Below are 23,691 nucleotides of genomic sequence, written 5' to 3'. Positions count from 1 at the left end.
CTCTTTTGAAGGCTGATGAAGCTGCAATACCTCTGGTCGAATGAGCCCTAAGGTTTTGAGGGGGCTCTTTTCCTGCCAATTTATAACATTCCAGGATGGCTAGGATGATCCATCTGGAAATGGTCTGCTTAGTTATTGGTAACCCCAGCTTGTGACCTGTGTAACCTACAAACAGCTGCTCTGCCTGTCTTATCCTGGCTAGTCTACTGATGTAAAAACTTAAAGCCCTTCTAGGGTCTAGCCTGTGTAACCTCTCTTCCTCTTTCCCCGGGTGAGGAGGAGGATAGAAAGATGGTAGGGTAATCTTCTGAGTGATATGGAATTCAGAAACCACCTTTGGGAGGAAATTAGGCTTCACTTGCAGGACAACTTTGTCTTTGTGAAAGATAGTGTGAGGGGGTTTACAAGAAAGAGCTTGTAATTCGCTCACCCTTCTAGCAGATGTAATTGCTATTAATAAAACAGTTTTAAGGGTAAGGAATCTTAACGAACAAGAATGGAGTGGTTCGAAAGGTGTGCCCATCAGGAAAGTTAGGACTAAGTTTAAATCCCATAGGGGAACTTGGAATGGTTTTGGGGGATAAACATTGGTTAACCCCTTAAGAAATTGTATTACCAAGGGTAACTTGAAATAGGATGGTTCTTCCGCAGTGCGCTTAAAGATGGATAGCGCTGCGAGATAGCCCTTAATGGTGCCAACTTGAAGGCCTGAATTTTCCAAATATAGTAGGAAGGACAAAACCATTGGTGTACCACATGAAAAAGGGTCGATATTCTGTTCTCTACACCAGCTGCAAAATCTGTTCCAACGGCAGCGGTATAAAGACTTTGTTGCTGGCCTCCTTGCCGAAAGCAACACCTCCATAACCTCATCAGGGAGGTCCCAATCCTTGTACCTCAGCCTTTCAGAAGCCAAGCGTGAAGGTTGAGGGTTTTGATGTCTGGATGGAGAACCTGACCTCCCTTCTGTGAAAGGAGGTTCTCTCTGAGTGGAAGTCGAATTGGAGGGCAGATGGACAAGTCTAGAAGGTCCGGGTACCACGTTCTCCTGGCCCAATCCGGGGCAATTAGGATCATGGTTCTCCGGAATCTTCTCAACCTCCTGATCATTTGAAGAATGACAGGGACCGGTGGGAACGCGTACAGAAGCGGAAACTCCCAGTCCACTATGAACGCAACAGATCTACCTGAGGGGTTCCCCAAAAGCCGAAGATCTCTTGAAGGACTTCCTGAGCTAGCTCCCACTCATGGGAGACTGTGCTCTGCCTGCTCAGAGCGTCCGCTGTCAAGTTCTTCTCTCCGGCTAGGTGAACTGCCGATAGAGAGATTCCTTCTTGGATTGCCCAAAACCAGAGCTGCATCGCCTCTCTGCACAGGGGTAGTGATCCTACGCCTCCTCTTTTGTTGAGGTAATGCATGGCCACCGTGTTGTCCGCCATTATCAGGACGTTCTTCCCTTGAACAGCTGGCAGGAACGCCTTCAGCGCAAGTCTGATGGCTCTCAGCTCTAACAGGTTGATATGTAGTCTGGACTCCGATGGAGACCAACGACCGCTGATGGTCAAGTCGTTGGCGTGGGCTCCCCATCCCGTGAGTGAGGCATCCGTGACTACTGTTATCTCCGGCCAGGGTTGCCAAAACTGTTCTCCTTTCAGAATGTTCTCCTGACAGGCCCACCACTGAAGGTCTCGAGCTACTCTGTCGGGAACCTGAAGAAGATCTGTCATTCTCCCTGAGAATTGTGACCACTGAGTCCTCAGTGCCCACTGGAGGGATCTCATTCTCAGGCGAGCCTCTGGCACTAGGAAAATGCAGGATGCCATGAGGCCTAGCAACCTCAAAAAGTCGAAGGCTGGGAGACGTTGGGCATGTTGGAACTTGGTAATCATCTGTAGAATATCTTGAGCCCTCACCTCTGGTGGCGAGGCTTTTCCCAGGGAAGTGTCCAGGATCGCATCTATGAACTGGAGTCTCTGCGATGGTATCATTTGTGACTTCTTTAAATTGAGGGAGAAGCCCAGTCTGTGAAGGGAGTGGCACACGTGATTTAGCTGAGCATGTTCCGAAGAAACAGCCCTGATCAACCAATCGTCCAGGTAGGGGTAGACGTGAATCCCTTCCCTCCTTAGACTTGCCGCCACTACCGACATTAACTTGGTGAAGACCCTCGGGGCGGAGGTCAGCCCAAATGGCAGCACTTGAAATTGATAGTGAGAGTTGCCAATTGCGAACCTCAGGTATTTCCTGTGCTTGAGATGGATAGGCACATGGAAATAAGCGTCCTGAAGGTCCAGAGATACCAACCAGTCCTGGAACTGAAGGGCCTGGAGGATCTGAGAAAGAGTGACCATCTTGAATTTGTCTTTCATGAAGAATTTGTTCAATTCTCGCAAGTCCAAGATGGGTCTCAGTCCTCCGTCTTTCTTCGGAATGAGAAAGTAAGGGGAGTACCAGCCCTTGTTCCTCTCCGCTACAGGTACTGGTTCTATGACACCTTTCTCTAGCAGGTCTAAAATTTCCTGCAAGAGGAGCGGATCTGGAGCTTTCTGAGAGCTGATCCCCGGTGGATGACTCTGAGGTATACGTAGGAAAGGTAGGCAGTAACCTTGGGCAACTGTTTCCAATGCCCAAGCATCTGACGTGATAGCCTGCCAAACCGGCAGATGTTGAGTCAACCTGCCTCCTACAGGTGTCCTGTGAGGGAAGCCCTCAGAGTGGTTTTGGGGCGGCTGATGCAGATGCCGATGGTAAAGAGGCACCTGCAGTTGCTGCGGCTTTTGAATATCTACCTCGTCTACCTCGGGTAGTTCTTCTTTGTCCCCTTTGAGCCGGTCGTCCTCTACCTCTTCCGTATGCGGAGTAGAAGCGAAAGGACTTGCCCCTCTCGCAGAGGTTCCTGAGGGACGAAAAGGTGTCTGACGGATTGCAGCTCCTAGGGATTTTGCTGCTGCTTTTGAAGTTTGCAGTTTCTCTAAACTGTCATCCGCCTTTTTCCCGAACAAAGAAGAGCCATTGAATGGCATGTTCAAGAGCCTGGCTTGCACATCTGGGGCAAAACCAGGCTTTCTCAACCAAGCGAATCTCCTGGTTGTTGTACTTGCTGCCATTGCTCTGCTGATACTGTCAGCCGAATCAATGCCCGACTGGAGGGATTCGCACATAGCGTCTTTACCGTCCTGTATAATATTCAGGAACGCATCCCTTTCTTCTCCCTCTGGGATGCAGTCAGCCGCTGTAGAAGCACACTCCCAAAGTGTATGGCTGAATCTAGCAAGGGTGCAAGTAGCATTAACAGATTTTAACGCCATGCTAAATGCTGTAAAGACTTTCTTTGCCATAGCATCATATTTTTTATCGTCCCTGTCCTGTGGGACGGTAGGATAAGCCGTCTTGACATCGGTAGAGGATGCTGCCTGTACCAGCAGACTTTCTGGGGATGGGTGTTTAGACAAAAACTCTGGGTCTGTAGAGGATACCCTGTACTTAGTAGACAGTTTTTTATTTACTGCTGGTACGACATCTGGGGTTTCCCAGTTTGTCATGATCTTCCTCTGAAGAGCTTTATGAAAAGGCACCACAGGATCCTCCTGTGGGCCTTTGTCAAGAATATCCATGAGGTCATCTTGTTGGAAAGATTGTGAAGGTGCAGACCACCCCATAAACTCTGTGATCCTGGCCATTAAGGCTCTATAGGGGGTTCCAGCATGTTCCCCTGGGTCTGGCCTAGCAAACTCCACCTCAGGGGAGGTGTCTAACCCACTTGCCTCATGTAAGGAATCATGAAGATCCTTTAACCTGCGTTCTTCAGAGGAAAATTCATCTCTAATTGGGGTTACAGGTCCCTGCAACTCAAATGTGTCTTCATGTTCAGACAATTCACCCTCTTCCAATATTGAGGACATAGTTCTCAATTGTTCTGAACTCATTTCCAAGGCCGAGGGTGCCGAACTTGTCATAATTGGCCTCGAAAACGTTGATGTCGTCGACGCCGACGTCGAAGGCTTCGAGCGTGGCGTCGAAAACAAAGGCGGAGGCCTCGAAGACCTCGACAGAATTGGGATTCTACTTGACAAACTCGAAGCCATCGACGTCGAGGGCCTGGGGATAGACACTGGGTGTGTCGTAACCGTGACTTTTCTTGGCGTCGACGCCGTTGTCGAAGCTGGCGTCGAGTCGACAGACTTGTGTGTCGAAGATCCCTTCGACAACGGCGTCGAAGACATCGACCTCGACGTCGACGGAACTTTCGTCGACGGAACCTTCGAGGAAGGTTTGGAGGTCATAGTCCTGCTCGAGGTTTCGTGACGCGCTCGAGAGGTTTCCTTCGCCGGGTACTGCGACTCGCGGTGTTTTTGACCTTCGGGTCTTTCGACCAGAGCATCACTCTCGGCAGTCTTCGAGGGGGTCGAGGACGCTTTCTCGAAGACGCTCATCATATTTTTGCGGAATTCCTCCCATTCAGCCCGGGAACTATGTTTCGTGGGGCACGGGATTCTCTTTGGCGAAACAGAGTAAGAGGAAGACGGAGAAGGGGATCTTCGACGTCTCCTCTTCGAGTGCTTCGATCTCGAGGAGTGATGAGACCCACTCCAAGATCTGGAGCGCGAATGGTGACGAGGAGACGAATGTCTCGACTTTGTCGACGATGAAGAAGCTTTAAAAGTCTTACCTTTCTCCAGCTTCCCCCTACGCTCCTTCAGGGCCTTAGCTGTCATGGACATACAGTCCTTGCACTCCGAACAATGGTGTTCAGCTCCCAAACACCACAGACAAACTCTGTGAGGGTCAGTCAGCGACATCTTTTTCCCACAATCTCGGCATTTTTTGAAGCCGGATCGAGGAGTTGTCGGTTCCGACGAAGAAGCCATCGAGTACGGATCGAATAACTCGAGGTAAATAGGTTTAACCTGACAAAAACTGAGCAACGGTATTCCAAGGCACTGAGTACGCACGGAAAAACGGAACTGAGCAACGGGCGCTGCGCGCGGCCTTTATAGCCAGGATGACGTCGGCGTCAATACGGCGGCTGTCAAGGGACATCGACTCGAAGGACGTCGACGCGCAGCGCCCTCTAGAGAGAGAAAAATTTTCTGAGGCCAGCAGAGCTGGAAGGAGATATCTAAGATGAGGAATACGTCGGTGGACACAATCCCTTCGAAATTCAGGTTTCTGGAAGGCATATAAAATGATGTTTCCATAGGTTATCCGAATTGTTATGAAATAAATGATGAAATCCTCTGGTGTTCTAGGAACAGATTGAGAGAGGTTTATTAAACTGTGTCGTTGGTGGTTATCTTTCTTGATGTCTTGTAGAATTCATAGACAATCTTTTTCTTTCTAGGTCACGCAAAAAGGGTTGTTTGATATGATTTGACCATGTGTAATGCCTGGTTTCTTTCTCAGACTCTCTATAGGTGTCAAAGGTGTGTCTTTTGCTACCACTTTCACGATAATTATAGGCATCCTCATCCATGTTGTTAATCTTGTTGTCTTGTTTGTGCTCTCTTGTTTCTTGGGTTATCTTTCCATGGTTTATTGTTGTTAACTTGCACTTAAGCCCAGGTTTTAGGAATTGAGGTGTTTAGTCTAGAATCGTTCTATAGTTCCATTGAATTAAAATGGACAAAAACTTTGTCCATATTGGATTCTTTGGTAAATTCAATTAGTTTGATGTGTCCCGTGTTAATCCATTTTAAGGACTGGACCACTTGTAGTAGGCGCAAGATGTTTGTGCGATTTAGTACTCTCGCACAACAGCATGCAGGGAAAGTCTGCTGAGGGCACTCAGCTTACACGTTTTCTCATCAGTCAGAGAAGGTTGCAGTCAAAAGGAGGGAGTGCCTCTCGCCTGTCCCTCGTGTAGTGGTCTGATTCTCCGCCTCCCGTGTGAAGACCGTTTCTCAAGTTGCTCCGAAGCGTAAACATTGGAAAGGTAAATAAAGGTTCCATACTTCGCTGTCGAGCCACAGAGCCAGAGACAAGAGACTCTGCTTCCCGACTCTGTGGCCGGGTCAGGGTTTAGTAGACAAGAGTAAATGGAGGGCAAGAGAGGACTGGAGATCCACACAGTGACACACAGTAGAAACAGCAGACAAGAGACTCTGCTTCCCGACTCTGCTTCCCTTCAACTTAGACACCCCCAGCAACATTGCTGGATTTTGAGGACTTGATTTATTTACCTGGAAAGAGTGTAAGCTTTTTTTCCAACGCTTTCATGTATTTTGATGTGTGTTTTACATTTGTGTTCTTTGACTTTGGAGTTTTAAGATAACTCCGTGGGCATCTTTCCATGTGTGTTACACGGCACCCTCAGTGCAGTGACACAGAGATATCTTTTTAGACTTCCCAAAGGTTTAAATACCTTCTCTGGTATAACTACTGTTTCCCAGAGAATGTAAAGTGAAATTGACTTTACTAGTCTGTCCAAATTCTTAGACCCAGCACACACCATCTTACAATGGACTGCTGGAGGGGTTACAGAGTATCCCCTGTGTCTAAAATACTCATGTAGCAGTCAAATGCTACCCTTTCCTATTGGAAAGGCTGGTGGCAGTGGTTTCACAATGAACTACCAGGATATTTCCCAACCGCGAACACTGGTAGCTAAAAATCACGGGAGCCATGTTTTTCAAGATGCCGCCTTAAGCCCCTTTGTTTAACCAGGTCCCGGTCTTCTTTTTTTGCCGTTTCTTTTTGGAAAGGTCCTTCTAGTGTTTGTCTCTGCGTGTCAAACTAGGTTTGATCCCTTTGTTTGGGTGCCTTTAGCAGGCTTCAGGACTGAAGACCGCCTCTGGCGTCTGAGTGTCTGGGGTGGGCAGGAAGTGAGGGAGGTGCCCGAAACTCCCTGTGCATAGTCTCCTAGGAGACCCAAATGCACTCTGGCGTGATTGGCTGACTGACTGTCCGGCAAGGACAGCCACCCTGCTGGGTGAGTGACAGCTAGGCTGGAATGAATGGGAGAAAACTGTTTAAAAGGCAGTCTCTAGGACTGGAAAGCAGAGTCGACCACTGCAACGAAAGAACTGAAGACGAGCTGGAAGAGGACAGCTGCTGCAACTCCTGGACCGTTGGTTTGCCCGGTGAAGCCCCGCTGCAGGTCCGAATTATCAAACTCCATTCGACAGAGAAGCTCCTTCAAGGACGGCTTCTTCCTTTGAGGTGGTGGGACCAATCAACTCATAACACACCTGGATACCATTCCCAAGGCTGGTTAGGATTAACCAGCGAGAGGGACACTAGTTTGTGTTCTTGAATCTACAGCTACTGGAACTGAAGTGACTCCATTTTGTTTGCTTTCTTCGATGATCTCATGCAGTGCAGGAGTCCCCCATGTCCTCCCTCTTGTCCCCACGACTGAGGCTCAAGAACAGCGAGATCTGCAGGACCTGGCAGGAACCACAACTTCCGCAACATTTGTTTCTTCATATAAAGTAACTGTGCCAACCCGATTGAGAGAACGCCACTCTTGCGGTGAAAGTTTGTGAAACTTTCCCAATTTACTGGCCTAATCAGCTTATGACCCATCGTATGATCCTTTTTCACCTAAACTACTTCTAAGAACTTTCGCAAAGACTTTACAGTTTGATACCAGAATAGCTCTTTCCTATCCAGAACACTAGCCCATTGACTATGGCCTGGCCTATTGACTTGAATTGAACTCCTCTGGTGAACTGAAACTATTTGCACTGCCTAGAAAGTATATGTTATCTATTCTACCTACTTTTGTCCTTTTTGCTCACTGCTAAGTAATTGAACTGCCTATTTCAGGGGAGCTCAAACTGCATCAAAAGCTTACAGTTTCATATTGAAGTGTATTTGTTTATAGTTTTTGTTAAGACGGATTTCTGAACTCTGTCCTGGTGGCGCAGAAGTTCAGAAGGCCAACCTAATTACTTGGAACAGGGTAACCTCTGGACAAGCCAGACCAATCAAGGTAGCGATCGCGGCGGTCAAGACTAGGTCTCAAGAGGGGTGAGGGTGACTGAAAGCCCGCAATGAGCACACAAAGCAAGAGCGCTTACAAACTACTCCAAACAGTTGTTTATATCAAAAATAGATACACATTTATTATAAGGCCTTGAAACTAATGACCACAGTAAAAGCAGCAACATACAACGATATTAAACCAACCCATACACTATCCACCCAATATATATACAGAATACACAGTTTCACAGCATTAGCAGCACGAAATATGTTATCCACCTGCAGGGGAAGGAAAACAGGCAGTGCGAACCAATGCGTGTGATATGTCCGCCTTCTGAGGCCCCTAACTGGATGGTAGTCCAATCCCTACGAAGAGTGGAGCCTAGCGCTCAAAAGTACCTGCACACGCCGGTGCCAATGGGCAGAAGGTGAAGCTCTTCGGAGGACGTTGAACAGCTCTGTAGGGTGCTCTAATGAAGGAGAACACGGTCCGCGACTCTAGCGCGGCCTCCACTGTGAGGCAGAAGCAGGGCGCGAGTACGGACAAGGGGTGCTGTATTTACAGCGGGGAAAAGCAAGGGGCACTGCAGGAGGGCGACCAGATCCTAGCTAATCTACTCACCGGTCCCCGAAGCAAGCAGTCCCGAGCTTCTCCTCGATAGATGCAGCTACTAGCAGGTCCTGAAGAGCAGGGAACGTCTCGTCGTCGTGCAGAGTAAAAAGACGTCCCGATCGAAGAATCCTGCACAGTTTTGTCACCACGGCAGGGCAACGGAACGGCCGGGTGTATCCAAGCCAAACGAGCACCGCTCACCTCTAGCTTAGGGTTGCCAAGCAAACGAAGCGTGTGAGCGTGCCCCGGACTCAGAATACCACCCAACCTGTCGGCGATTACAGAGCAGGACTCCTTAGTAAGCTGGTCAGTCAACTGGATGGCCCAGAGACACTTCCGAAGGCTTACGGCAGGAGTTGATGAAGGTGCCGGGAATAGCTGGTCCTGCTATTCCAATAGGTCGAAGCGCCAGTGCAGGCCTTCTTGTTCGATCTTAGGTGGAAAGGGCTTCACCGGACGACAGCAATGAGGAGCAGAAGTTCTTCAGGGGGTCACCAGCGATTCCTCGGTCCAGCCTCGTGTTCGCAGGATACTTGGCTCCTGTATCCCTGGGTTCGTAAGAACTCAGGAGATCGACCTGGTAGTGGTGTTTCCAGCTCCCTCTTATCCACGGTTCCCTTCGCGCCAAAACGGAGGGGAGCCAATGGGAGATCCGCTCATCAACACACATACCATACGTGGACCAATCACGGACCACGGTGGTCCCAGGCATTCACACCACCCTAGACACTCTGGCACCCAGGATGTGTATTGGGACCAGACAGCCCAGCCCACATCCTGGGGGCACTCAAAACGACATGTAGAAGCCCGCGAAAGCAACCGTGTTTCGCGGGAAACTACATGCCCAAATAAGGAAGGCCCCGGGTCGCCTGACCCGGGGGAAGGTAAAGGGAGCAAGACGGACAGTGGACGAGACAAAGGAGCCTCGTGGTCCGGCCATTTTGGGTAGCCGGGCCACCCTTTTGTGTTCGCGGCAAAAAGGTGCTCAGAACGGCAAAAGGAGCTCAAAATAAACCAAATGATCGCTGCCACCAGTCCAGTCCCTGAATGACTTGCACCGATCCAAAAACCATCCTAAAGAGTGTCTAGGGTCTGTAGAAGACTAGAGACCCAAGAGAGCTGTAATTTAACTTACGGTGCTCTCTTGCATCATGTTGCACTAAAGCCGCAACACGATAAAAGAAACTACGGGAAACAGTGTTCCCCGGTACTGACTGTCTTAAGGGCATGTCAGTTTCCCCGTAAGAAGGAGCGAAAGCCCAGAGAAGTACGGCAGAAGGCTGTACTTCTCTGGCAAAGTCAAGAAACAGGTTTAAAACAGCAGCAAAAAGTTTAGGGGTTGCCACATGGAAGGAAAGTTCCCTACAATAACGAAATCTTTCCTAACAGTTTTAAGTTGCCTTCTCCTAGTGAAATGTTTTCTAAATGATTGTGTAATAAATTAATACGTATTTTTACCAAGAAACCTTGAGTATAAGTGTTTACTTGAACCACTGTGATTGAAAGTCCTCTGTATAACCACTTGTACTGCTCACATTCACTCTTGAGATAAGCCTGGCTGGCAAAAACTGTGTGGTACTAATAAAGTTACTCACCGTAGTGACTACCTTACTCCTAGTCCATCGTCCCCTTTCCTCCATACTTATGGGACATTCCTCCGTCCTGCGGAACGGGACCGGAGCACTTTGTAAAAAGCATCACATTTTTAAAAAATGTGTCCTTCCTCTCTTTTTACCGTTACCCCGCACTCCTTAGCTCCGCCCAGCGCATCGCCCATCTGTCCTTTTCTATCGCCAGGTCTATGACCTTTAGGCAATAACAGAGGAAACTTTTTAGAGGGGACAGCGGGCAGGCGTATGGAGGAAAGGGACTATGGACTAGGAGTAAGGTAGTCAATATGGTGAGTAACTTTATTATACTCCTACGTCCCGTCCCCTTTCCTCCATACTTATGGGAGATTCCCAAGCATTCCTCACAGGAATTACGGGTGGATGGAAAACTCCCTACTGAAACAGGCTTCTAAGCACAGCTTGACTGAACTGGGCATCAGCCCTGGAGCTCAGGTCCGGACAGTAATGTTTACAAAAAGCCAATGGGGAGGCCCACATAGCCGCTTTCGCGATGGTCTCCCAGGGAACATATTTTTGGAAGGCAACGGCAGCCGCCTTGCCCCGCACAAAATGAGCATGAATTCCCGATGGGGCCCGAGGACCCTGAATGGTATATGCCTCAGAAATGCAGGCCGCGATCTAACGAGAGCAGGTCGCTTTCAAGGCCGTCTTTCCTTGCGGATTTCCGAAGGTCACAAAAAGCTGCGAAGAGTTCCTAAACTCAGATGTTCTGTCCAGATAGAACTTAAGGGCTCTTCTAACGTCCAGGCAGTGCAGAACCCTTTCAGCCTCTGAGGCCGGGTCTGGGAAGAATACAGGCAATGAAATTGAGTGATTCTAATGAAAATCAGAGATCACCTTCGGAAAAAGAAGCAGTATTCGTTCGATGGACAACCTTATCCTTATGAAAAGTAAGGAATGGATGCTCCACCGACAAAGCCTGAAGCTCACTTACACGCCTTGCCGAGGTCACAGCAATCAAAAAGGACACTTTCCACGAAAGGTACTTAAAATTGACGGTAGCCATGAGCTCAAAAGGCTTATGACACAAGGCCATAAGGACCACATTCAAATCCCACCTTGGATGCAGGTTGTTAGCAGGAGGATAAATATGCATCAGGCCCACAAAGTGTCTTTTAATGACTGGATTAGATAGTGAAAAAGAGCATTGCTCAGTGGACAAATAAGCGGCAACAGCCGATAACTATGTCCTGCAGGACAAGACATGGATGCCAGACTCTGTCAGATGTGAAACAAAAGACAGGACCATGTAAATAGTAGCCTCCCTGGGGTCCAGCTGCCTAGCCAAACACCAGTGACAGAACCGTAGCCATTTACTTCTGTACTGAGTTCTTGTTGAGGGCTTCCTGGCCATTTGAATAATGCACATGTTATCCACAGACAAATTGAAGCGCTCTAAAGAACTGAACTCAGGCACCAAGCCGCCAAGCTGAATGATTGTGGGGGGGCGAGGGGTGCCAAAGCTGTTGGTCGCTCTGGTAAAGCAGGTTGGGGACCAGTGGAAGCTTGAGCAGCGGGCACACCAATAGATGCTGAACCTCTGAAAATCAAAACCTGGCCGGCCACCAAGGGGCTATGAACAGTAGGGAGCAATTCACTGTGTTCCGTAGCTTGCAAATCGCCCGATGAATCAGAGGAAAGAGGTGGAAAAGCGTAGGCCTTCATGTTGTGCCATGGAATTTCGAGAGCATCCCCCAGTGAGGAAGCTCCAAGCCCGTTCCTGGAGGAGTACAGGGGAAGCTTCCTGTTTGTAGATGTCGCAAAGAGGTCCACTTCTGGAGTGCCCCAACAGCGAAAAATATCCGAGAGGATCTCTGTGTTCAGTTGCCACTCGTAGCTGACAATTGCTCATCGGCTGAGGGCATCTGCAGTGACATTCAGCTTGGCCGGGATGTGTACTGCTACCAGCCAGATACCATGCTGAATGGCCCATTCCCAGATCTGAATGGTAAGATCCACAAGAGGAGGAGACCTGTTACGCCTCTGCTTGTTGATATAGAACATGGACACTGCATTGTCCGTGCCGATAAGGATGACTTTGTTGACAATGCCTGGTTTGAGCGCTTTCAGTGCCAGGAATATCTTCAGGAGCTCCAGATAATTTATATGAAGCTGTCTGTCGTGTGTCGACCAAAGATCTGAAACCTGAAGATGATCCAGCGTCGTACCCCAACCCAGAAGGGAGGAATCCATTGTGACATTCAATAGTGGGCAAGGGTCCTGGAAGGGAGCGCCCACCGACAGATTGCTGAGAGACGACCACCACAAGAGGTCCGCTCTCATGAAAGGTGGAACCAGTATCATTTTGGAATCTGGATCCACTGCTTGAAGCCATGAGTTCCGAAGAGCCATCTGCATCCGCCTCATCTTGAGACGAGCAAGAGGAAAAGCCAGCACGCACAAAGCCATGAGGCCCAGAAGCCTCTGGAACCATCAGGCCGACATGCTCTCCAACTGTATAAACACCTGACACGTGGCGAACAGATCTGCCTTTCTGTCCCCAGTCAGGTACACTGTGCAATCGATCGTGTTCCAACAAAACCCCAGGAAAATCAGGTCCTGAGAGATCGTCATGGAGGACTTCCGGCAGTTCACCGACAGCCCAAGGTGGAACAGGAGCTGGAGGAGAGACTGAAGGTTGCTCGAGACTTTCAGTGGACAAAGACTGCGCAGCAGCCAATCGTCCAAATACGGATACACATGGATACACTGTAGACAAAGATAAACTGCAATGACTGCCATCATCTTCATAAAGACACGCGGTGCCGAGCTGAGACCAAACGGGAGCACACGAAACTGGAAATGCTCCTCCCCCATGAAAAACCGTAGGTATTTCCGATGCGGGCTCCAAATGAGGATATGCATATAAGCATCCTGAAGGTCCACCACGCTGAGCCAGTTGCCCTTCTGTAGAGAGGACTTTATCTGACCGGGGGTGATCATCTTGAATTTCTCTTGGGGGAGAGAAAGGTTGAATGGGAAAGGTCTAGGATGGTGGGCAGGCCAGCCTGGTTGGGTTTGGGCACCATGAACAGATGGGAGTAGAAGCCCTCCTCTCCCTTCCATAGGGGAATGGGTTCCACCGCCTGGACATCCAGAAGCTTCTGGACTTCGGTTCTGAGGGAGGGCGTCCCCGACTGCTGGAAGGGAGGACTGATGGGTGGGCTGGGGAGCAGGGGTAAGCAAAAGTCCGCCCGAGCGACGGCCAAGACCCACCGGTCCTCGGTGATGGTCTGCCACGCCTCCAAGTGAGACACAATGCGCCCTCCCACCGGGGTCTCGTGCGAGAGCCGAAAACCCTCATTTAGCGGGCTTCTCACAGACGAGACCCCCAGATCCTGAGGAGGAGGCCGAGGACCGAGAGAAAAAACGGCCTCGATGCTGACACCGACGGGAGTTTCCAGCTGGAGGATGGACTCCGTGTCTTTTTATCTAGAAACCCCCGAAAACTAGAGGAAGACAGAGGCTGCAAAGGCGTTCTCTGAGCATTAAAAGATGGTTTTACCAGAACGGGCAAAGGCTGTCTGAGTGCTGTCCTTAGTTTTAGTCAGCTCTACATCCGTTGACGAATGGAACAGTTCTTTGCCATCAAAAGGCAGGTCCAGAACTTTATCCTGAACCTCCTTGGAAAACTTTGTGGCATGAAGCCAAGCCTGACGAGAGGTGTCCACGCCAAGCATGAGGCCCCGAGCCTGAGGTGTTGACATGATGCGCCGCAGCCTCAAGCATATCCTGCGCCAGGACTCTGGCATCTGACAAGCGAGCCATAGAATTGTCCAGCTTGTCCGTAGGAATGAACTCCTCAATTCCGACAGACCTTTCCACATTTTCAAATTCGCCCCCGCTAAAATGAGCTCTGCGTTCGCCTGGAGCAACTGCAGGGCCGGATTAGCAAAGATCTTCCTCCCCAAAGAGTCAAGCAGCTTGTCCTCTTTGGCCAGAACGTGAGCCACCGCTGTAGATTACGCTGAAGCCAGTCTGGATTGTAGCGTGGCAGATGTCACCACTGTGGAGGAAGGAGGTGGGCAAGATGCTACAGCTACCTCCCCCGAAATATGAAGCCTATAATGAGCGTCAATGTTTTTGTTAACGTGCAGTCCAGAGTGTGGCTTATCCCAGACCTTACGGACTGCAGCCAAAACGTCCTTCTGGAAGAACAAGCCAGTGCGCTCCTGAGGAGACAAGGTGAAGGCCCCCGAAAGCACCCCTTCTTGCAGAGGGGGTGCCTCAGGTACTGGAACATCCAGAAGAGTCATCATGTCCAGTACCCGGTCATGGAATGCCCTAACAGAGCGGGGCTGGTCATCGCCATCCTGATCCCCTTGTGTGTCATCCAACCTGTCCAGATCTGGCTCTGCTGAACACTTGTCTATTGGAGACAAGGGTGGCGGAAGTGGAAGGGCTGGAGGTGGGCCTACTGGTAGAGGTGGGGCTGCCCGAACAACCGGTGCTGCGACGGGAACGGTCGGCACAGAATTCTGCCCTGGAGGGCAGATTTCCTTAAAAAGACCTCTGAAATATTCCTTCATGGGGTCAGAGTGCATGAGCTGCTGAAATTTTACGAAGAAGGCATCCTCTGCCGAAGGCTTAGACACTGTGACAGGTGAGGCCTCCCATGAGAGGAGTAGCTCCAGGGCTGCAAGGGAGAGGGCTGCCAAGAGGGGCCCTCACCAGCCGGGTTGACATAGATCAATGGCGCAGACGCCACAGGGAGCGAGACCGAGTGCTGTAATGGCATCCAAGCATTCCAATCATAAACTGGACAAAACAGTGCACAAGGAAAACGGTGTTCACCCACAAAAATGCTCCCAGCATCCAACGCAGATGGCATAGGCGTAAGGGAAGAGTCCAAAATGGCCACTGTAGATTGCGCGGGAACGGGCGCCATTTTGTCAACGCCTGAGGAGAACTGCATCACATGTGTGAATGAGGCAGGGGTCCCCACAGACAGGTCAGGGGTCTTGACATTAGCCTTGACACAAGGAACCTCGGCAGACCCTGAACTGTGTGGCCTAGGATGTTTCTGAGAAATACTAATAGCCAAATTAGCCTCTGAAAGAGGAACCTTGGCCACACCGGTAACAGAGGAATTACGGTCAGTGACCTCACTCTGTGCCCCCTCAACAGAACCGCTATAACCACTAGAGCGGGACCGATGAGGAACCCACCTCACAGACAAGACATTAACAGGCCTCTCAGTTCTGTCGGTCACCTTAGCCTCTGATAGAGGAACCTCGGACCCGAGTCCGGTAACAGCTCCCTCATGAGGGGACTTGAACCTTGGTTCGGTACAGAAAACCTCAATCGTGGCCTCGGGCACGCCCCAGTGTCTGTATGGGAAGCTCCAGACAAGGAGACCTTGAAGCAAGCTTCGGTATCCACCGCCTCGTATTGCAATCTGGTGTGAGCAGGCCCCTTACTGAGGCCCTCTGAGAAAACTCAGTTAATTTTCTTAGGCCTGGAAGGCACCTCAGGGGAAACCTCGGTAACAGAGATTTTAAAGCCCCTCCCAGACCAGGAAGAAGTCCCTCGGTCGGGATGCCCTAAAAACTAAAGAACTTACCGGGCATCTCTTTGTCGATGAAACTCTGAAAATGTGGAGGAGGAACGCGCTGAAACACCTCCTCCCACTGCTCCACACGACGTTGAAGTGCCCGGACCGAAAGGGAATCGCAGTAGAAGCACGAGCCCCAACAGTGGTCCGGACCCAAACACTCTAAACAAAGAGGATGGGGATCCGCCCTAGCGAAGCATCGTTCGCAAGAAGAACAATAAGGAAAATCTACTCGAAACGGCATAGACGGACTACAACGTGACCGCTAATCCGGAGCAGGAGAGAGGACACTGGAAGGAAAAAATCTTCCGAAGATGCAAGTGCATCCAGTTCCGAACCTGCGGAGAAAAGGACTGATGGGCGATGCGCTGGGCGGAGCAAAGGAGGGCGGGTTAACGACTGCGTGCGGTACCCTGTGTAAAAAGAGAGGAAGGATACATTTTAGAAAAATGTTATGCTTTTTACAAAGTGCTCCAATTCTGTCCCACAGGATGGAAGAATGACCCATAAGTATGGAGGAAAGAGGACGGGACGTAGGAGTAAGACTTATACCAAAGGTTGGTTTGGCTAACACCTGTAGTCCTAATTGTGTGTAGTGGTCCCAGAGGGTACTGCCTGCAATTCTGCCTAACATAGACTAAGGGGAAAGGCAAATGAAGGGGGATGGGATTGTGATAATTTTGAAGTAACTGGAAATATTGTGTGAAGAAAAGGTAGCACCTAGAGTTCTGGCTCAAGGGAGTTTCAGTAGGAGACGTTTGAAATCCCAAAAGGGGTGGAGCAGAAACATATAACGCGTAAACATGTTTACGTAAAGTGACAACACAAACCCTGTATAGGGTATAATAGTAAAGGTGATAGAGAAAAAAGGTGATCACAGTGTTTTTTAATGTGTAATGTTCACTAGTCTGTTGTTTGTTCAGTAAAAATATCGAAAAGTGATAGAAGTTGTGAAGTAATTCAAACAGTTGAGGAACAATAGTGATTAAGCATAGCATAGTGATTGGTACCAATCAAAAGGTAGAGATAGCTAATTTAGAAATTAGAGGCTTGAGCGGCGATTGATGGTGCGTGCTCATATTTGTTGTTTTGAAGGTGTTGAAAAAGCGGTGATTTAAGCCAAAGTATAAAGGTTATTTCATAAGTCTGGTAAGTATTGACAGTCAGTTGAGACCTGTCATTATGGGAGATACTCCTCTGATGCACTTAGGTAAAACGTTACCAAAGCTTAAGCCCAAGCTCAAACAGTATAGTGCAGAAGAACAAGTTACTTACCAACTGGTAACGTTCTTTCGATTGGATGTTCCTCCAACATATTCCTCATCTTTGATGTATTCCATCCAGCTTCAGCTGCTTCAGAATTTTTTTTCGACAGAGGGCGCCGTGCATCAATGTCATCGAGTCGATGGTCCCTCGAAGGCCTCCGTCGAGGATGACGTCATCGGGTGTATAAGTAGCACGCGCGGCGCCCTTTGGCCTCAGTTCTGTTTTTCCCCCTTTCATTTCATTGGCCAGGTGGAGTCAGGACTCGGGCCTCTAGAGCCTGGCATCCTCTTCAAAAGCCCTCCTGGGGCCTGTTCTGGCACCTGTGGCGCCAGGTTCATACACCATGAAAAACAATGTGCTTGGGAAGTACTTTATTGTATTGTCAGCCAACATGGAGGCATCCACATAGCTTGGTTCCTAAGAACCAAGCTATGCGGTCTAGTGTTTTGGGTTTGGTAGCCTAGGGACTACTTTACCTGGACTATTTTGTTGGGGCTATTTAAACCACACCCGAGCAAGACAACACGCTTCGCGTTACTTTGCAGCTTGCAACGTGACGCTGACCGTGTCCAGCTATTCCCTCGAACCTCGGAGAAGCAGAACCTGCAAGGAGACAAAAGGAACATCATTGGCAGCAGCATCTTACCTGCAGTCTTCATCCTTAAACACTCGCAGCTACTGAGAACAGCTTCCTCAAATCTGCACGCCTCCCGGGCAGAACGACGTGGAGAGGAAGATAGAGGCAACATTAAAGAAAGCAGTAGAGACATTTACAAATTACAAACTGCTCAAAAGGCTTACCTGGCTGGTCGCTTCTCGGCTGGCACCACTCCGGACATTCCACTCGCACTGAAGAACACTGCAACCTACAAGGAAGGAAAACACAGGTTAGTAAAGGCAAGACTTTGCAGCGTTGCGCATAGCGCTTACTTACCGCATCATAGCGCTCTTAATGTGCCATCATTTACCAGCGGGGCTCAACCAAGCCAGTTCGCCGCGCTGAAGCTCTGCATACCTAAGGGAGAAAAAAGAGACATTTTAAACAAAGAAAGGCATGCAGGATAGCAACAAAACTAAAGAACAGCAATAAGACCTACCTGAACAATATCAAATGGGCCGGCGTCAGTGAAGTAACTGGACCGCACTCGCCCATGAAAGACAACGCGCCCCTGAAAAGAAGGTAGGACAGAGAGCACGCCTAATTCTACCACAAGGCAGAACCGTCCCCGCAGACCACATCAGGGCAAAGCTGAGAAGCATACCAGTGAGTAACCCGGCTGCGTGGCGTCCCTGCGTATACCAGGTGAGCGTAATACCAATTGAAAGAACGTTACCAGTTGGTAAGTAACTTGTTCTTAGTGTGGATTGTGTCCTCCAACGTATTCCTCATCTTTGATAGACTCCCAAAGCAGTAAGGATCATTTTTATGGAGGAGGGATTAGATTTTTTCAATATCTTCAGATGGCTGAGTATAGGACTGCTCTACCAAAATTTAGCTCCTTAGATTGGGAAGCATCTAGGTTGTAGAATTTTGAAAAAGTATGCAGCGATGACCAAGTCGCTGCTTTACAAATGGACCTTATAGGAACACCTCTTTGCAGGACTGTAGACGAAGCGATGCCCCTGGTGGAATGAGCCCTTAGACCTTCTGGTGGTTCTTTTCCGGCCAGTCTGTAGCATTCCGAAATGCAAAGCACAATCCAGTGTGATATTGTCTGTTTTGTTACTGATTGACCCAATCTTTTTCCTGTGTAGCCAATAAACAGTTGGCTGTCCACTATAAGCCTAGAAAGCCTAGAGATATAAAAGCTTAAACATCTTTTTGGATCCAACCTGTGTAATCTTTCTTCCTCCTTACTAGGATGTGGTGGAGGATAGAATGCATGTAACACCATTTTTTGATTTAAAAGAAACACAGATACCACTTTTGGTAAAAATGAGGGTTTCACCTTCAACACAACTCTGTCCTTATGGAACACAGTATGGGGTGGCCCAGAAGACAGTGCTTGCAATTCGCTCACTCTTCTTGCAGATGTTAAAGCAATTAGGAAAGCAGTTTTCCATGTCAGTAATCTTAATGGGCACATGTGCAAAGGCTCAAAAGGAGCACACATTAAGAATTTTAGGACCAAATTGAGATCCCAAATTGGCACTTGAAATGGGTGAGGAGGAAACACATTAGTGAGTCCTTTTAAGAATTGTACTATCAAAGGAATTTTGAAGTAGGAGCATTCTTCCGATGAGCGCTTGAAGATGGAAAGCGCCGCAAGATAACCTTTAATGGTTACAACATTCAGACCTCTATGTGCTAGCGCCAGAAGAAAGGATAGTACTTCCGGAATAGAACATAGAAAAGGATCGACATTCTTTTCTCTGCACCAGTTGCAAAACTTTTTCCAACGGCAACAGTATAGAGACTTTGTTGCTGGCCTTCTTGCTGAAAGCAACACCTCCATAACGTCATCTGGAAGGTTCCAATCCTTGTATCTCAGCCTTTCAGATACCAAGCATGAAGGTTGAGCGTTTTGACCTCTGGATGGAGAACCTGACCCTCCATTTGAGAGAGAAGGTTCTCTCTCTGAGGAAGACGTACTGGAGGACAGATGGACATGTCTAGAAGGTCCGGGTACCACGTTCTCCTGGGCCAATCCGGGGCAATTAGGATCATGCGGCTCTCGAAGCGTCTCAGTCTCCTGATGACCTGAGGAATGACGGGAATCGGAGGCAACGCATACAATAGTGGGAAATTCCACTCCACCACAAACGCGTCCCCCAGGGCTCCTCTCGGGAGAAATTCCCTTGAGCAATACCTTTCGCACTTCCGGTTGATTCCGGTCGCAAATAGGTCCACCTGAGGGGTTCCCCAAAGGGCGAAGATCTCTGGAATGACTACCTGAGCCAGTTCCCATTTGTTTAACACTGTGCTCTGCCTGCTCAGAGCACCTGCCATCATATTCTCTTCCCTGGCTAGGTGAACTGCCGTTAAACAGATTCCTTCTTGAATTGCCCAATACCAGAGTTGCATTGCCTCTCTGCACAGAGGTAGTGACCCTACACCTCCTCTTTTGTTTAGATAATGCATGGCCACTGTGTTGTCTGTCATTATCAGGACATTCGTCCCTCTGACAGATGGCAGGAAAGCCTTCAGCGCCAGTCTGATTGCTCTCAGCTCCAGAAGGTTGATGTGTAGTTGGACTCGGATGGAGACCAATGACCGCTGATTGTCAGATCGTTGGCATGAGCTCCCTACCCCTTGAGTGAGGCGTCCGTCACTACTGTGATCTCCGGCCATGGTTGCCAAAAGGGTTCTCCTTTCAGGATATTCTCTGAACAAATCCACCATAGAAGGTCTTGACGAACCTTGTTCGGAATCTGAAGAAGATCCGTCATTCGACCTGAGAACTGGGACCATTGAGTCTTTAGAGCCTATTGAAGGGATCTCATTCTCAGACGTGCCTCTGGTACTAGAAAGATGCAGGATGCCATGAGGCCGAGCAACCTTAAGAAGTTGTAAGCCTGAAGATTTTGGGTGTATTGGAATTTGGAAACCATCTGAAGAATGTCTTGAGCCCTCAACCTGGGAGGCAAGGTCTTTCCCAGGGATGTGTCTAACACAGCTCCTATATATTGGAGCCGTTGATGAGGTGTCATTTGTGACTTCTTGAAATTGAGGGAGAAGCCCAGGCTGTGGAGGAAATGGAAGGTGACTTTCAGGTGATCCAGTGCCTGTTCGGCAGATCATGCTCTGATCAACCAATCGTCCAGATAGGGGTAGACATGTATCCCCCCTCTCCTGAGGTGTGCTGCCACTACTACCATCAATTTGGTGAAGACCCTCGGGCGGAGGTCAATCCGAATGGTAGGACTCAAAACTGATAATGTGAGTCGCCAACCACGAACCTCAGGTATTTTATGTGCTTGAGATGAATCAGCACATGAAAATAAACATCCTGGAGGTCCAATGACACCAACCAGTCCTGAAGTTGAAGGGCCTGAAGGATCTGAGAAAGGGTAACCATCTTGAACTTGTCCTTCCTGAGGAACCTGTTCAAGCTTCTTAAATCCAGGATGGGTCTCAGTCCTCCGTCCTTTTTGGGGATCAAAACATACGGGGAGTACCATCCCATGTTCCTCTCCGCTGCAGGTACTGATTCTATAGCACCTTTCTCCAGCAGGGTTAGAACTTCCTGCTGTAGGAGCGGGTCGGAAAACCTCAAAGATTGCTTTGAGGTTGCTTTAGAAAAGGAAGGCAGTAACCTTGGGCTATTATTTCTAGAGCCCAAACATTTGAAGTAATGGCTCGCCATTCTTGCAGATGCTGCGACAGCCTGCCTCCTACAGATGTTTTGTGATGCAAGTCCGCAAAGTGGTTTTGTGGCGGTTACTGCAGCCGCTGATGGTAAAGAGGCTGTAGCTGGAGCTGGCTTTGCACGTTTTGCTTGTCCACCGTGAGTGGCCTTTCTTTGACCCCTTTGACTGGCCATTCCTCTCGTTCTTCCATATGAGTAGTAACAATAGGATCGTCCCCTCTAAGATTGATTTGTCGCACGAAAGGGCTGAGGTTGCCGGATAGCAGCTCCCAACGACTTGGCAGCTGCCTTTGAGGTCTGCAACCTCTCAAGGCTCTCGTCAGCTTTGCTGCCAAAAAGGTGAGACCCGTCAAAGGACATGTTCAGAAGACGGTTCTGTACGTCTGGTGCAAAACCAGACTTCTGTAACCATGCAAATCTACGCATTACTGTGCTAGTGGCCATGGTCCTGCTCACACTATCAACAGTGTCCAAACCAGATTCAAGGGATTCCTGCATAGCTTCCTTTCCATCTGTAACAATGGCTAGGAATCCTTCCCTTTCTTCCCCTTCTGGTATGTGCTCCGCCGCCATTGCAATGCACTCCCACAGAGTGTACAAAAACTTTGCCAAGGCACAAGTGGAGTTGGCTGATTTTAATGCCATGCTCCCAGCTAAAAATACCTTCCGTGCCCAGCCATCCACATGCTTATCGTCCCTGTCTGGAGGGATAGACGGATACGCAAGTTTGCTAGAAGCTGTGGCTGCCTGTATGACCAAACTTTCAGGAGAGGGACGTTTAGACAGATAGCCGGGGTCGCTACTGGCAGGGCAGTATTTTGAAGTAAGGGATTTATTCACTGGAGGAATAGAATCCGGCGTCTCCCAATTTTTGGCCACCCTATTTTGTAAGGCCACATGGAAAGGTAGAATTGGGTCTTCAGTAGGACCATGGTCCAGTATGTCTGTCAGATCATCTTGGACAAATTGGGCTGTAGGCCTGGCCCAGCCCAAATAATCTACTACCTTAGTCATTAACTGACGGTATGATGGATTGGCATGATCACCTGGTTCTGGTCTACCAAATTAATTTTCTGGGGACGTATCAATACCACTTGTATTGTGCAATGATTCAACCAAATCCTTCATCCTGCTGCTTTCCTCTGAAAGCAGGCATTCAGGAACATTTGGAGTACCAAATTCAAGCCCAAAAGGTACATTTTCCTCATCAGACTTTTCTTGCTCCTCAAAAATTGAGGTCAGGGATTTGAAAAACTCCTTCCTAGGCAGAGGCTTGAAAATCTTCTCTGGAGGAGGTAGAGGAGGAGTTCTAATGGGTCCTGAATGCAACTTAGATGTTTTAGCCTTTTCTTTCTCTCTTCCTAGCTGATCTTGTTGAGCTGGAAGTTTCAGCATCGAGGGCTTTGGCGTCGACGTCGACAAAGGCGTTGATAACGTCGACGTAGTATCCGACTTCGACGGCATCAGCTTCGAGGGCGTCGAGGCACTCTTCGAAGACTTGCCCTTCGAGGTATGTTCGGTCTCAGACGGCGTCGGTGACCTCGAGCGGTCGACTCGACTCGAGCGATCTTTTTCACTCGGCATCTTAGAAGGTTCTCTATCCTTCCTGCTTCAATCAACCGGCCTCGAGGGCGCGTGAGTGTCGGAACGATAACGCTCCCGGTCGGCTTCCGAGGAAGGCGCGGACCGAGGCTTTGCTTTCTCGAACACCTCCATCATTTTCACTCTAAATGCTCCCCACTCTTCGGATGATGAATGTTTTGTGGGACATTTCATCCTTTTTGGGGATTCGTCCTAAGACAAAGTGGAGGGGGATCTGTGGCGTTGTTTCTTCGATTTTTTTAGTCGAAGATGACGAGCGATGGGAATTGCTTCGGGACCTGGACCGATGCCTCTCTTGTCGAGGAGATTTCCCCTCACGGGACTTCGACTCAACGCTAGAAGCTTTTCGGTCGGATTTACGACCTACCTGCAGTTTTCCCCTCCTCTCTGGCAAGGCTTTCCCCGTCATCGCCTGACACTTCATACAGGCCTCAATGTCGTGGTCCAAGGCACCATAAGCACTCTCGGCGCGGATCGGTAATCGACATTTTTGAGCCGCACGACTTGCATTTTTTGAAACCCGACTTTCGGGGTCGGCGTCGATGAAGAAGACATATTTCGTATTTATTCTTTCTTCACAGAACTCGAGGCGCGCCGAATCTCCAAAGCAACGTACACTGCAGAAAAACGGAACTGAGGCCAACAGGCGCCGCGCGTGCTACTTATACACCCGATGACGTCACCCTCGACGGAGGCATTCGAGGGACCATCGACTCGACGACATCGACGCATGGCGCCCTCTGCCGAAATTTTTTTCCGAAGCAGCTGAAGCTGGATGGAATACATCAA

Source organism: Ambystoma mexicanum, chromosome 12 (genome assembly GCF_040938575.1).
Source record: "Ambystoma mexicanum isolate Mex_15411 chromosome 12, UKY_AmexF1_1, whole genome shotgun sequence".
NCBI lineage: Eukaryota > Metazoa > Chordata > Amphibia > Caudata > Ambystomatidae > Ambystoma > Ambystoma mexicanum.
Note: the sequence above shows the minus strand (reverse complement) of the source record.